The following is a 13,745-nucleotide window of genomic DNA, read 5'->3' on the forward strand; positions in this document are numbered from 1 at the left end:
GACTGAAAGTGAGGGGGATGGAAAAAGATATTCCATGAAATGGAAATCAAAAGAAAGCTGGAGTAGCAATACTCATATCAGATAAAATAGACTTTCAAATAAAGAATGTTACAAGAGACAAGGAAGGACACTATGTAATGATCAAGGGATCAATCCAAGAAGGAGATATAACAATTATAAGTATATGCGCCCAACATAGGAGCACCTCAATACATAAGGCAACTGCTAACAGCTATAAAAGAGGAAACCGACAGCAACACAATAATAGTGGGGTATTTTAACACCTCACTTACACCAATGGACAGATCATCCAAAATGAAAATAAATAAGGAAACAGAAGCTTTAAATGACACAATAGACCAGATAGATTTAATTGATATTTATAGGACTTTTCATCCAGAAACAGCAGATTACACTTTCTTCTCAAGTGGGCACGGAACATTCTCCAGGATAGATCACATCTTGGGTCACAAATCAAGCCTCAGTAAATTTAAGAAACTTGAAACCATATCAAGCATCTTTTCTGACCACAACACTATGAGATTAGAATGAATTACAGGGGAAAAAACATAAAAAAGACAAACACATGGAGGCTAAACAATACGTTACTAAATAACCAAGAGATCACTGAAGAAATCAAAGAGGAAATCAAAAAATACCTAGAGACAAATGACAATGAAAACACGACAATCCAAAACCTATGGAATGCAGCAAAAGCACTTCTAAGAGGGAAGTTTATAGCTACACAAGCCTGCCTCAAGAAACAAGAAAAATCTCAAATAAACAATCTAACCTTACACCTAAGGGAACTAGAGAAAGAAGAACAAACAAAACCTAAAGTTAGCAGGAAGAAAAAAATCATAAAGATCAGAGCAGAAATAAATGAAATAGAAACAAAAAAACAATAGCAAAGATCAATAAAACTAAAAGTTGGTTCTTTGAGAAGATAAACAAAATTGATAAGCCATTAGCCAGACTCATCAAGAAAAAGAGGGAGAGGACTCAAATCAATAAAACTAGAAATGAAAAAGGAGAAGTTACAACAGACACTGCAGAAATACAAAGCATCCTAAGAGACTACTACAAGCAACTCTATGTCAATAAAATGGACAACCTGGGAGAAATGGACAAATTCTTAGAAAGGTATAACCTTCCAAGACTGAACCCGGAAGAATAGAAAATATGAACAGACCAATCACAAGTAATGAAATTGAAACTGTGATTAAAAATCTTCCAACAAACAAAAGTCCAGGACCAGATGGCTTCACAGGTGAATTCTATCAAACATTTAGAGAAGAGCTAACACCCATCCTCCTAAAACTCGTCCAAAAAATTGCAGGGGAAGGAGCACTCCCAAACTCATTCTATGAGGCCACCATCACTCTGATACCAAAACCAGACAAAGATACTACAAAAAAAGAAAATTACAGACTAATATCACTGATGAATGCAGATGCAAAATCCTCAACAAAATACTAGCAAAGAGAATCCAATCAATCCAATCCAAAGAGATCCATTAAAAGGATCATACACCATGATCAAGTGGGATTTATCTCAGGGATGCAAGGATTCTTCAATATACGTAAATCAATCAATGTGATAAACTATATTAACATATTGAAGAATAAAAACCATATGATCATCTCAATAGATGCAGAAAAAGCTTTTGACAAAATTCAACACCCATTTATGATAAAAAAAAAAACCTCCAGAAAGTAGGCATAGAGGGAACTTACCTCAACATAATAAAGGCCATATACAACAAACCCACAGCAAACATCATTCTCAATGGTGAAAAACTGAAAGCATTTCCTCTAAGATCAGGAACAAGACAAGGATGTCCACTCTCACCACTATTATTCAACATAGTTTTGGAAGTCCTAGTCACGGCAATCAGAGAAGAAAAAGAAATAAAAGGAGTACAAATTGGAAAAGAAGAAATAAAACTGTCACTGTTTGCAGATGACATGATACTATACACAGAGAATCCTAAAGATGCCACCAGAAAGCTACTAGAGCTAATCAATGTATTTGGTAAAGTTGCAGGATACAAAATTAATGCACAGAAATCTCTTGCATTCCTATACACTAATGATGAAAAATCTGAAAGAGAAATTAAGGAAACACTCCCATTTGCCATTGCAACAAAAAGAATAAAATATCTAGGAATAAACCTACCTAGGGAGACAAAAGACCTGTGTGCAGAGAACTACAAGACACTGATGAAAGAAATTAAAGATGATACCAACAGATGGAGAGATATACCATGTTCTTGGATTGGAAGAATCAATATTGTGAAAATGACTATACTACCCAAAGCAATCTACAGATTCAATGCAATCCCTATCAAATTACCAATGACATTTTTTACAGAACTAGAACAAAAAATCTTAAAATTTGTATGGAGACACAAAAGACCCCGAATAGCCAAAGCAGTCTTGAGGGAAAAAAACGGAGCTGGAGGAATCAGACTCCCTGACTTCAGACTATACTACAAAGCTACAGTAATCAAGACAATATGGTACTGGCACAAAAACAGAAACATAGACCAATGGAAAAAGATAGAAAGCCCAGAGATAAACCCACGCACATATGGTCAACTAATCTATGACAAAGGAGGCAAGGATATACAATGGAGAAAAGACAGTCTCTTCAATAAGTGGTGCTGGGAAAACTGGACAACTACATGTAAAAGAATGAAATTAGAATACTCCCTAACACCATACACAAAAATAAACTCAAAATGGATTCGAGACCTAAATGTAAGACTGGACACTTTAAAACTCCTAGAGGAAAACATAGGAAGAACACTCTTTGATATAGATCACATCAAGATCTTTTATGATCCACCTCCTAGAGTAATGGAAATAAAAACAAAAATAGGGCTTCCCTGGTGGTGCAGTGGTTGAGAATCTGCCTGCTAATGCAGGGGACACGGGTTCGCGCCCTGGTCTGGGAAGATCCCACATGCCGCAGAGCAACTGGGCCCGTGAGCCACAACTACTGAGCCTGCGCATCTGGAGCCTGTGCTCCGCAACAAGAGAGGCCACGATAGTGAGAGGCCCGCGCACCGCAATGAAGAGTGGCCCCCGCTTGCCGCAACTAGAGAAAGCCCTAGCACAGAAACGAAGACCCAACATAGCAATCAATCAATCAATAAAATAAATCTTTAAAAAAAAAAAAACAAAAAACAAAAATAAACAAATGGGACCTAATGAAACTTCAAAGCTTTTGCACAGCAAAGGAAACCATAAACAAGACAAAAAGACAACCCTCAGAATGGGAGAAAATATTTGCAAACGAATCAACGGACAAAGGATTAATCTCCAAAATATACAAACAGCTCATGCAGCTCAATATTAAAAAACAAACAACCCAATCCAAAAGTGGGCAGAAGACCTAAATAGACATTTCTCCAAAGAAGACATACAGATGGCCAAGAAGCACATGACAAGCTGCTCAACATCACTAATTATTAGAGAAATGCAAATCAAAACTACAATGAGGTATCACCTCACACCAGTTAGAATGGGCATCATCAGAAAATCTACAAACAACAAATGCTGGAGAGGGTGTGGAGAAAAGGGAACCCTCTTGCACTGTTGGTAGGAATGTAAATTGATACAGCCACTATGGAGAACAGTATGGAGGTTCCTTAAAAAACTAAAAATAGAATTACCATATGATCCAGCAATCCCACTACTGGGCATATACCCAGAGAAAACCAGAATTCAAATAGACACATGCACCCCAGTGTTCATTGCAACACTATTTACAATAGCCAGGTCATGGAAGCAACCTAAACGCCCATCAGCAGACGAATGGATAAAGAAGATGTGGTACATATATACAATGGAATATTACTCAGCCATAAAAAGGAACAAAATTGGGTCATTTGTTGAGACGTGGATGGACCTAGAGACTGTCATACAGAGTGAAGTAAGTCAGAAAGAGAAAAACAAATATCGTTTATTAACACATATATGTGGAACCTAGAAAAATGGTACAGATGAACCAGTTTGCAGGGCAGAAATTGAGACACAGATGTAGAGAACAAACGTATGGACACCAAGGGGGGAAAGCGGCGGGGGTGGGGTGGGGGTGGTGGTGTGCTGAACTGGGCGATTGGGATTAACATGTATACACTGATGTGTATAAAATTAATGACTAATAAGAACCTGCTGTATAAAAATAAAATAAAATAAAATTCAAAAATCAAAAAAAAAAAAGTGTACCTTGAATTGGCCTTGAGGGGAAGTTACTCTTTGCATAAGCGAGGACAGGGCAAGGTTATCCCAGGCTAAGGGAGAAGCAGGGGTGAGGGCTGGGAGATGGGAAGGAGCGGATCAGCAGGAGAGGATACTGAGAAGACAAAAGTGGCTGGAGCAGATGCTTCCCTCCAGGGAGCAGGAGGTGGGGTTGGGCAAATAGCCTGGGCTAGAAGTCTGGAGGGCACTGAGAGGCCTGAGAGGTGAGGAAAACTGCTAGCCTGGTGATTTTTGACAATCAGCCATAGAATGGATGGGGAAGGAAGGAATGCCTGGAGACAGATGGGGAGCTTTTGAGAAGAGGTGAGGTCTGGGGTAAATCAGGGCTGTCATGGTAGTTCATTTCCAATGTAAAGATAACTAGAGGGAGAAAACTGGCCAATTATGGGACAGAGGGAGAAGTTCAGGGGACTCTGAGACTCCAGCTGGAGAATGTGGACAGAGGATCCCTCCCCACAGCTGTCCCCCAGCACAATATGAGGCCACCCAAATCTGGGGTCTCCTGTGCATCCCCCCGACACTCCTGTTCTGCAGGCCTGGCTTGGAGCTAGCATCTCCCTTCCCAGCTCCTCCCCGCCCCCTTCTGCAGAAAGGCTGAGACAGTCCCCATTTCTCCAGCCTCTTGTTTCTCTAATTTTATGATTGTATGAAAATAAGGTTCCCAAATTGCCTTTAATTAGCTTTAATAAGACAGCTTTTTTTCTAATTAAAATGATTATTAAGAAACCATTTACTGAGAATGAACGCAGTTGACAGAACGTAGGAGAATTCTGAACTCTTAATAATAACAGCAGCCACCACCATCCCCTTTAGACCACCGGTTCACCTGCCGCACTCCTTAACTCCGGTGGGGTGGCACTCAGGCTAGGGGCCCAGGGTTTCAACCCTCTTCGTCTCCAGGACACCTCCAAGAGCAGCTGCTGCCTGCATTCCTAGTGCGGCTCCTTTCCTCGGCACTGGGGTTCTTACTATAGACTATGGCCCTGGTAAGTAAGCACCGGGGTTTGCCTATCAAAGAGTCTGTGCAGCTGAGCAAAGCTGGGCAGGCAGACAGAGGACGGTGAAACTTGAAGATTTACTTCATCTCCCAGGGGCCTTGGTCTCCCAGACGGTGAGAAGGGTGAGTGGGCCCCGGTGGCCTGAGTGGGAGGCCTCTTCGGTTCTAGAGCTTGGCGATGCTAAGGCACCTGATGCAGGCTGCGCGTGTGGAAATGCAGACCTCCGGGTAGTGGGGAAGCTTGGGACTGGCAGAGCCCCGCAGCTCGTTCAGTTCTCCTCCCCTCCCTCTCCGGGAGGGCTGTGCAGGCAGCCGAGGCCAGGGACTCCTGTCACGGAACGCGTGAGGAGCCTCAAAGGCGCCCGGCGCCCGCAAGGAAGAAGCGGGCGCGGTGCAGCGAGGCGAGACCCAGGCGCTGGGCCCGAGGCACGGAGGTGTAGCTCCCTGGTCCCCCGGTCCCCGGGTCCCCGGCTGCAGCGCTGTCTCTCTCCAGCCCCCACCCCGCCCCTGGCTGCGCAGTTGCCGACAGCTCCCGGATGGCGGCGAATGGCTTGTGCCGTCATTTTCCCTTCCTGTAGGGAGGGGGCTGGGGGCCGGAGTCTGCTGGGGACTGTACCGAGAGCCGGGCAGAGCGGGGAAGGGGCGATCAGGTCGAAGGTGGCGCAGAAATCGGGGCTGGAGGAGAGGCCCTGGGCATTTTCTAGGGACGTCGTCTGGTCTGTGTCTGCCTTCTCGGGCCGTGGGTCCTTCCAGGGACCTGGTCAGCTTGAGGTCTGCTGCGCATTAAACAGCGGTGTTTGTTTTTGTTGTTGTTTAATGTCACAGTGGAAAGAACGTGGGCTTCGAGTCCCACAGCCCTGGGCTCCAATTCGGTCGGCCGAATTACTGCTTTGTGACCTTTTGTGATACTTAACAGAGCCTTAGTTTCCCGACCGCTTTCTTCCCACGGGCAGCTCTAAGGATTATATGCAAACACTGAGATGAAGTTGCCCAGTCGGAAGCTTCAGACCCAAGCGCTAGTGTGGGAGGAATGTGCACTTGACCTCAGCCAGTGAAGGCGAAGGCAAAGCTTCGAGGCCCTAAACGCAGGGCTCGGAGGTCCTTGCCTCCGCGGTCGCTGGCTGGCGGCCGGGTCAGCCAGTTCTCACCTGTTCTCACCCCAGGGGCGGGTCGGAATCCGCGAGGGAGGATTAGGAGACACCGCGCTGGAGACCCCCGCAGGGGCCTGTTATTAGCTAGTCGGGGGCCGGGGGCTTTGTAAAAGCTCCCCAGGGGGTTCCACGGGGCCGCCAGAGTTAAGAACCGGTGATTCCTTTCCTCTCCAGGGAAGGAATAAACAAAGAGGCCTAGGTGGGGAGGGAGCGAAGGGAGCTAGTGGGTCCCCTCCAGTCTGCAGGTGGCCTCTTCACATGCCCACGGCCACAGTCACATGCACGCCCATGCACACACTCACGCACACTCAGAGGGACCCACAGCATCCCTACACAGGCGCGCGCGCGCACACACACACACACGCCCACTCACGTTGTCACGGGCACTCACACCCACACGCACTATTTTCTCCGGGCGAGCCCGGCGGCCGGGACTCTGGCCGATCTCGCGCTGGCGCGGACGTCTGCAATGGGGTCCCGCCCTGCAGCTCCGAGGGTCGCCGGTCCCGCGGCCCGGGGTGCGCTGCTGATGACAGCGCGGCTTCTCCGAGCCCGGGGCTCTCGGCAGAGCCCCAGCCGGGCCGCGCGGCGCTCGCTCCGGCTCTTTGTTATGCTAATTCCCCTTCCCAGCTGGTGCCAGCTGCCTGCACAATGAGCGCCCCGAGCCCTCTCCAGTCCTCGCCAGCCAGGGAGTGGGGGCGGGGTGTGGGGTTGCTCTGCGACCTGCGCTCTGGATCCCAGCTTGGCCCAGCCTGGCGGGGTGGTGGGCTGCTCCCCTCGAACGCAGCTTTCCCCCGTCCTCCCCTCCCCCACGCTAGCAGGGCCGCGCCCCTCGGGGCCTGCAGGGCATCCACTGATTCATTCCAGTCACCCCGGCTGCCTGCCTTCCAGGTGCCAGGGCTTGATGAAAAGTAAAAGGCTCCTCGGCGGCTCGAGAGCAGTGCGGATGAAAGAGAAGCAGCCGCCTCCCAGACCACACAGCTAATCCTCCCATAAACCTCGAGCAAATAAGGGGAGAGGAAGGACAGGCCGGCTACAGATGTGGAGTGCAGCCTCCGGGGATCCCCAAATTAAAACTTGTGCAGGGGAAGCACTTGGACCACCACCAAATGACACTAATTGGGTTACGGGACCATAATCTTGGCTCATATGAAAAAAAAGAATAAGTTACAGTCACAGCTGCAAGGACTGTCTTCACAAAAAGAAGGGGGAAAGTCCGCTATTTCATTACTCATAAACCTGAGAGAGAAGAGGGTTCTCGGATCTCCTGCCTGCGTAGGACAGGCAGGCTGGTTGCTTGAAGGGGAGGACAATCTTGTGTCAGGAGGAGTGGCGCTGCGCCTGGCTGGCTCCGAATGTGTGGAGCTAATGGGCTAATGGATGGGGGGAGCCCTCTCCGGGGAGGGGGAGGGTAACGGTACTGAGACACCGTGGGGGAGCGTGGTTTATCTGGAGGAATGCATTTCAGGCAATTGGTTAGCAGCCATGTGCAGAATACAATCATCTGGACGAAAACTCAGAGATTTATTCTTTAAGAAACATCCAGAAGCAGTATCTCGGTTTCACTGGGGGGAAAATAATAAAGACATACTGGGGAAGTAAAGGAAGGAGTGACACGTGTAGAAAATTCAAGTGAAAATCTTCAGAAAGATTTCCGGTTGTTTGAATCACAAATGTCAGGGCCAGAAGAGACCAAGGCCCTTTGAGTGAAACTTCATCATTTGACAGATGGGAAATTAAGACTCAGAGAAGTTAAGGGCTTGTTGATGGTTAGACGGCTAGTGAGTGGTAGAGCCAGGCAAGAACCTGTCTCCTAACTCCTAATCTAGAGCTCTCAACATACTTAGTTATAATTCTATGGTTAAGAAACAGAAGTCATTTGATCAGAAACCAATGCAATAGACTATAGGTAAAAAGTTAGAAAATTTTAGAATGAGTTAAACCGTGTCTGCTCTATAATGAGCATAAGGATTGGAAATCAATCAATTCTTGCAAACTCCACCCCAGGGTTCTTCCTAACATTTATCTATTCATTCATCCATTGCAGCACCCAGATATACAGATGGTCCCAGGGTTTCTTTATGGGTCCTTTCTGTGCAGACTAATACCTTTTCCAGAGAGATTCCCCCCCCGACACACACACCCGCCAATGCCTCATGTCCCTTGCACATTAAGTCATCTTGGCTAATATCAGCTAGGTTAAGGCTAGACTGGTTAAGAATTCTAACTGAGAATGCTTACTGGTTGGAATACTACCCACTGGAAAATAAAAAATCTACTCCAGGGGACTGCCGTGGTGCGCAGTGGTTAAGAATCCGCCTGCCAATGCAGGGGACACGGGTTCAGAGTCCCGGTTTGCGAAGATCCCACATGCCGCGGAGCAACTAAGCCCGTGCGCCACAGCTACTGAGCATGCGCTCTAGAGCCCACAAACCACAACTACTGAGCCTGCATGCCACACCTACGGAAGCCCACGCATCTAGAGCTGGTGCTCCACAACAAAGAGAAGCCACCGCAATGAGAAGACAGCACACCGCAAAGAGGAGTAGCCCCCGCTCTCCGCAACTAGAGAAAGCACGGGCGCAGCAAGGAAGACCCAACGCAGCCAAATAAATAAATTTATTTTTAAAAAAAATCTGCTCCAGCTGCTGAGTTTCCAAGTAAGGGGAGAACAAGAGTCTGGAGATGGCCAGCCTGGATCTCCCTGGGCAGGTTGAGGTGTCCTCCCCCACCCCTATGCCCCTCTCAGCTGTTCTGCTAGCTCAAATGGCAACTACTGTGTCACTTATGAGATCCTAGAGCTCGGTTGGGAAGGAGAACCTGTCCCAGAGAAGTTCTGGAACCATCACGGCACAACACTGCATTTTCTCTCACTCTGGCACCAATTTCTCATTCTCAAACTATATGGTTCAGTTTTGTCCTCATTTCAGTCCTAACAATCAGCAAGCATCACTACAGGTGATGTACCTCAGCTTATGGAAAAATATATACTCTTGGAACATCGAGAGAGACAGAAATGTAATTTTAAAAATGAAATCCTATTTTGAAGTCATCAATTGGGCTCTGAGTTTAAAGGCAACATAGAAAGAAATGAGCTCTTGAAGTAGGGACAACCACTCCCTAGTTGAGCTGCTTTCAAACTTAGATCTTCTAAGTGGAAACTGTATCGAAGTTATTTTATAACTACTTTGAGGCTATGTCCTCGAAGTTATAATTATACAGAAAATTCTGCTTTGGCCTCCATTATCAGATATAGCGACATAAGGAATAATGCTTGGTCTGTATTTATTTACTCCATATTGTATTTTTTTCTGAGGAAAAACTAGGTCTAAGAGAATCATTCAATATAGTAATTGGATAAACTTGAACTTTGGCAAATCCTAGGGATGAATCAGAGGTCAGTGGTTTTTAATCTTTTCATTTGTGAAGGACACCTCTTATGCCTTTCAGGTAGCCAATGTTCTGAAAGATACTATCCTCAAAATAAATTTATTTATTAGGAAAAATGCCTTCATTTTCCCAGAATTTCTTCTCAGTTTGTGCTGTGTTAACCCAGAGCTGATTTAATTCCAGCCAAGGGTAAAGAAATCTGACAATGTAAAGAAATCTGACAATTTCCTGCACAACTGCTTTCAGGACATTTTATGATTTCCAATAAGCTTTTGAAATATTAAACATATCTCAGGAACACCAGTGACTACTTTCATAGCTGTCTAAGGGTCCTGGGTCCCCAGGTTTGACACCATCCCTCTATTTAATTTCAAACCTGCTGTACAAAACCCAGGAGGCTGAATACTTTCCCCGAAAAGGATCTGGTACTGTCAGCTCCAGCTTTCAGGGGGTCCAGGGACATTAGCAGAAAAGTCATGGAGGCTCACTGCTATTTCACACCCATAATGTGTGCCCAGGCAAGGTCAAGCCACTTCCCCAATATTAAAGTCTTTAATCCTGACAAACTGACAAGGTGGGTATGGTATGCCACCCCATTTTACAGACAAGGAAACTGAGGTGCTAGGAAGTGAAGTGGCTTGCTGGCCAAGGCCAAGTTTGCACAGCTACACTGGCAGAGCTGGAATTTGCATCCAGGCAGTTTGACTCCCAAGTCCCGCACTCTTAACCCTCTGCTATATTCCAGTTTCACAAGAAACCCACAACCACTGTGCCTGAACTGAATAGGAGAGATGAGCTAATGCCTATACTTAGTCACAAAGACAGTTTGGTTGGTTTATTGAAAAGCACAGCATCTAAGGACTTGAAGAACAACGAGAACCCCTCCCAGCTCCCAGAAAGGACGGACAAGCCATTTCTCTCTTTTAGTACCTGAAATGGTTTTTCTTGTCTTCATAAAGAGGTTTGACCAAAAAATTGCCTTCTTTCCTTTTTAATCTTTAGACTTCTCCGTAAAGAAAGTGAATACACTCCTCTGTGCACGTGGAGTGCTGTATTTCCCAGACTTCTTCCCCTCCACTCCATCAGAAATCAACTCCGCAAACTTTTGCTGAAATCCCTTGCCTTGAAGGCTGTCATTCTCCATCTTTTCCTTATTATGCACACAGGGGTTGTGTGAGTTTGAGGATGGTATAGATGCCTGAGCACTGTGCCAGATGCGTTTCAGAGAGATCTGCTCACTTCTTAATTGACAGAATACAAGGGATACGTCACATCTGAGCTTAGCTCATTGCAGTTGCCTCAGAAAACATCTGCAGAAAAGTACCGTGTCTAGAAGTATCCGGGTTGGGTTCATGTGTGAGCTGACCAATCAGATGGGGTGGTGAAGGATCACACACCTGATGCCTGGACTCAGCTGCTCCCATGGAATGACCTGATTGGAGGCAACTCCTGCTGAAACCCATCCCCCCCTCCCCGAAGTTCTGCTATTTACCCACTGTCTTGGGATCTCAGCAGGAAGCAAGATCACAACTTACATCTCTGCAGTTCTTTTCTGTGTGTGTTCTCCCCCCAAGATATGGCATTTTATAAGATTTCATAATGTTAAATGAAGGGAACAGTTCCATTGAATGGGGTTGAGAAATACGGGAAATTTCATGAGAAACGACTAATTCATCTCCATACGTTCCATCAATCTCATTGTGGTCAAAAGCAGGTGTTTCCAGGCTATGAATAAGTAGTTTGCATTTTAAAAATTAACAAATTGGACCAACACCAAGGAAAAAGAAACAGCAATAGACAGCCCACCAGAGAATTGTTTACCAAAGAAGATGAAGCTCATGGTGATGGTTTGCAAACACCACCAGACTAGCTTGTGTAAATTCCCTTCGTTTAGTCATCGTTCTTCAGCCTGTCACAGATACTGAAGGGAAATGCAGAAACAGGAAATTACAGACTATTTTAAACAGCATGTTTTATTAAACTCACTTGCTGATGCACTTTATGGCAGGATGTGAGATTCAAGTGTTCATAACTTACATCTTTGCAAGTGCTTTTCCTAAGTGAATTCTCCCAGCTAAAATATGGCAAGTACACAGGGCTGGAAATAATCTCTAAACTAGTAACTGATTTACTCCAGGTCATGTAGCTACGTCACATAAAATGGAGAAGTTTTAGCCAAGTGAAGAGAATATACCTTGCTTATTCACTATACTATAACTAAGAAAGTACTGGAGGCATCGTGCAGTTAACTTAAAAGATCCTTAATGCATTTATTTTAAACCACAGAATCAGAGCAAAACAATCTTAAAATCAATTCCTAGAAAACATACATTGTCTCTTTTATTATTTAAATATTGATTTCATTCTTCTCTTCACAGGACATTTCTGTGTCTAGTTTAAACCATCATTATTGATGCCATGTTGAATCCTTGTTTTTGAAAAGGCCTAGTAAAACTGGCAAGAATGTGATTTCACTACAAATACAATGACTACAAATTTCAGGGACTGTCATAAAAGTGGATTTGAACAACTAATTATCTTCAAAAACGTTTTCTGCTCATAATTTGTTTGAGGGATATAAAAGCTTAGCTGCATTGCAAACAAATCCTCATATCCCTGTCTGATATTTATTGTGAGGCTGCCACCTCTTAACACCCATGTCTTCTGCAAGTTGTTCTTGGCTCTCTTCTTGATACACAGAAAGGAAGTACTCAAGGGAAGCTGTAGTGCAAGTTCACGTTTGGAGGGATGGGTAGCCATGCTTTGATGGAGTTACAATCTATGAGCTCTAAAAGCAAATACCTTACATTCACCCGCTTCAGCATCTATTTAACAAAGTAGCAGGTAAAATGTTCAACATTTCCATTGTCTTAAAAGATCAGGCCGAAGATGCTTTACCCTAATTATTGATTGTTGTCAAATAGTCACTGCCACTAGGTTTAAGTTTTTCCTACCTACCTTCCTCCCAGGTCCCTGTCCCTAGGACACCTTCAAGGTGAACTATAGAATAATAGGATTTTAAGAGTGGAAGCATATAATGATACCTTTGCCCTTTTAAAGGGCCTTTGCCAGGCTATCCTCTACAAATCACATACTTTAAGAGAGGAACGACCAGAGGCAGAGGTTAATGATTTGGTTACAGACATGCACCTAGATGCCTAGGGGAGTAGCAATTAAAGGCACATTTGGGGAGCTGGGCCATTTTCTTAAGTGAAGATTTCCCCTCATTCAACTTTTAAAAGTCTGGATTCGGCCATATGAGGTTTTCCTTAAAGCAAAGAAGGCAGAGCAATAAGAAAAGGTGTTACTTCCAGCTGGAGAGACAGCAGTGTGCTGTGGAGGGCGGTCTTAGCTTTTCCCATCTCTGAGGATATAACTACAGAACCCAATTCATAGACTTAACTATGAAGGGGAGCCTTGACAACTCTGCAAAATCTAACTTAATATCTCTTGAGTAGAAATCACAAGGTAGGCACAGAGGAGGCTCTAACGCTTTCATACCAACACCAGAAACATTTTTGTTACTTGGATGGGTGTTTAGGGATTATTTTTTAGTAAAGAAAAAGTATGCTGGAAATGTCCTAGAAACAAAAACCTGATTACTAAATATTACACATTTTAATGCTGCTGGATTCAAAGACACCCGTCATCCTGCAAAGAAGCGCTAGTGGGTTCTGTGGAAAATCACCAACTCCATCATTTTACAGCTTTGGCCACCATTATCGAGTAATGCTGGGGGCTTTTAAAAAGCAAAAATGTAAGTCCTTTCTTTCATATTTAAATGTCCATGATGTATTACGCTCACAATAAGAATGCTACTTTTGGCAAATTAACTAGCTTCCAACTAATTTGCCCCTTTTATCAAATGAAATATTAGCCTCTAAGAATAACAACAATACCGAATTGCACGGACTACTACCGGCAATAACCTCTGTAGCT

Source organism: Balaenoptera acutorostrata, chromosome 1, assembly GCF_949987535.1.
Source record: "Balaenoptera acutorostrata chromosome 1, mBalAcu1.1, whole genome shotgun sequence".
NCBI lineage: Eukaryota > Metazoa > Chordata > Mammalia > Artiodactyla > Balaenopteridae > Balaenoptera > Balaenoptera acutorostrata.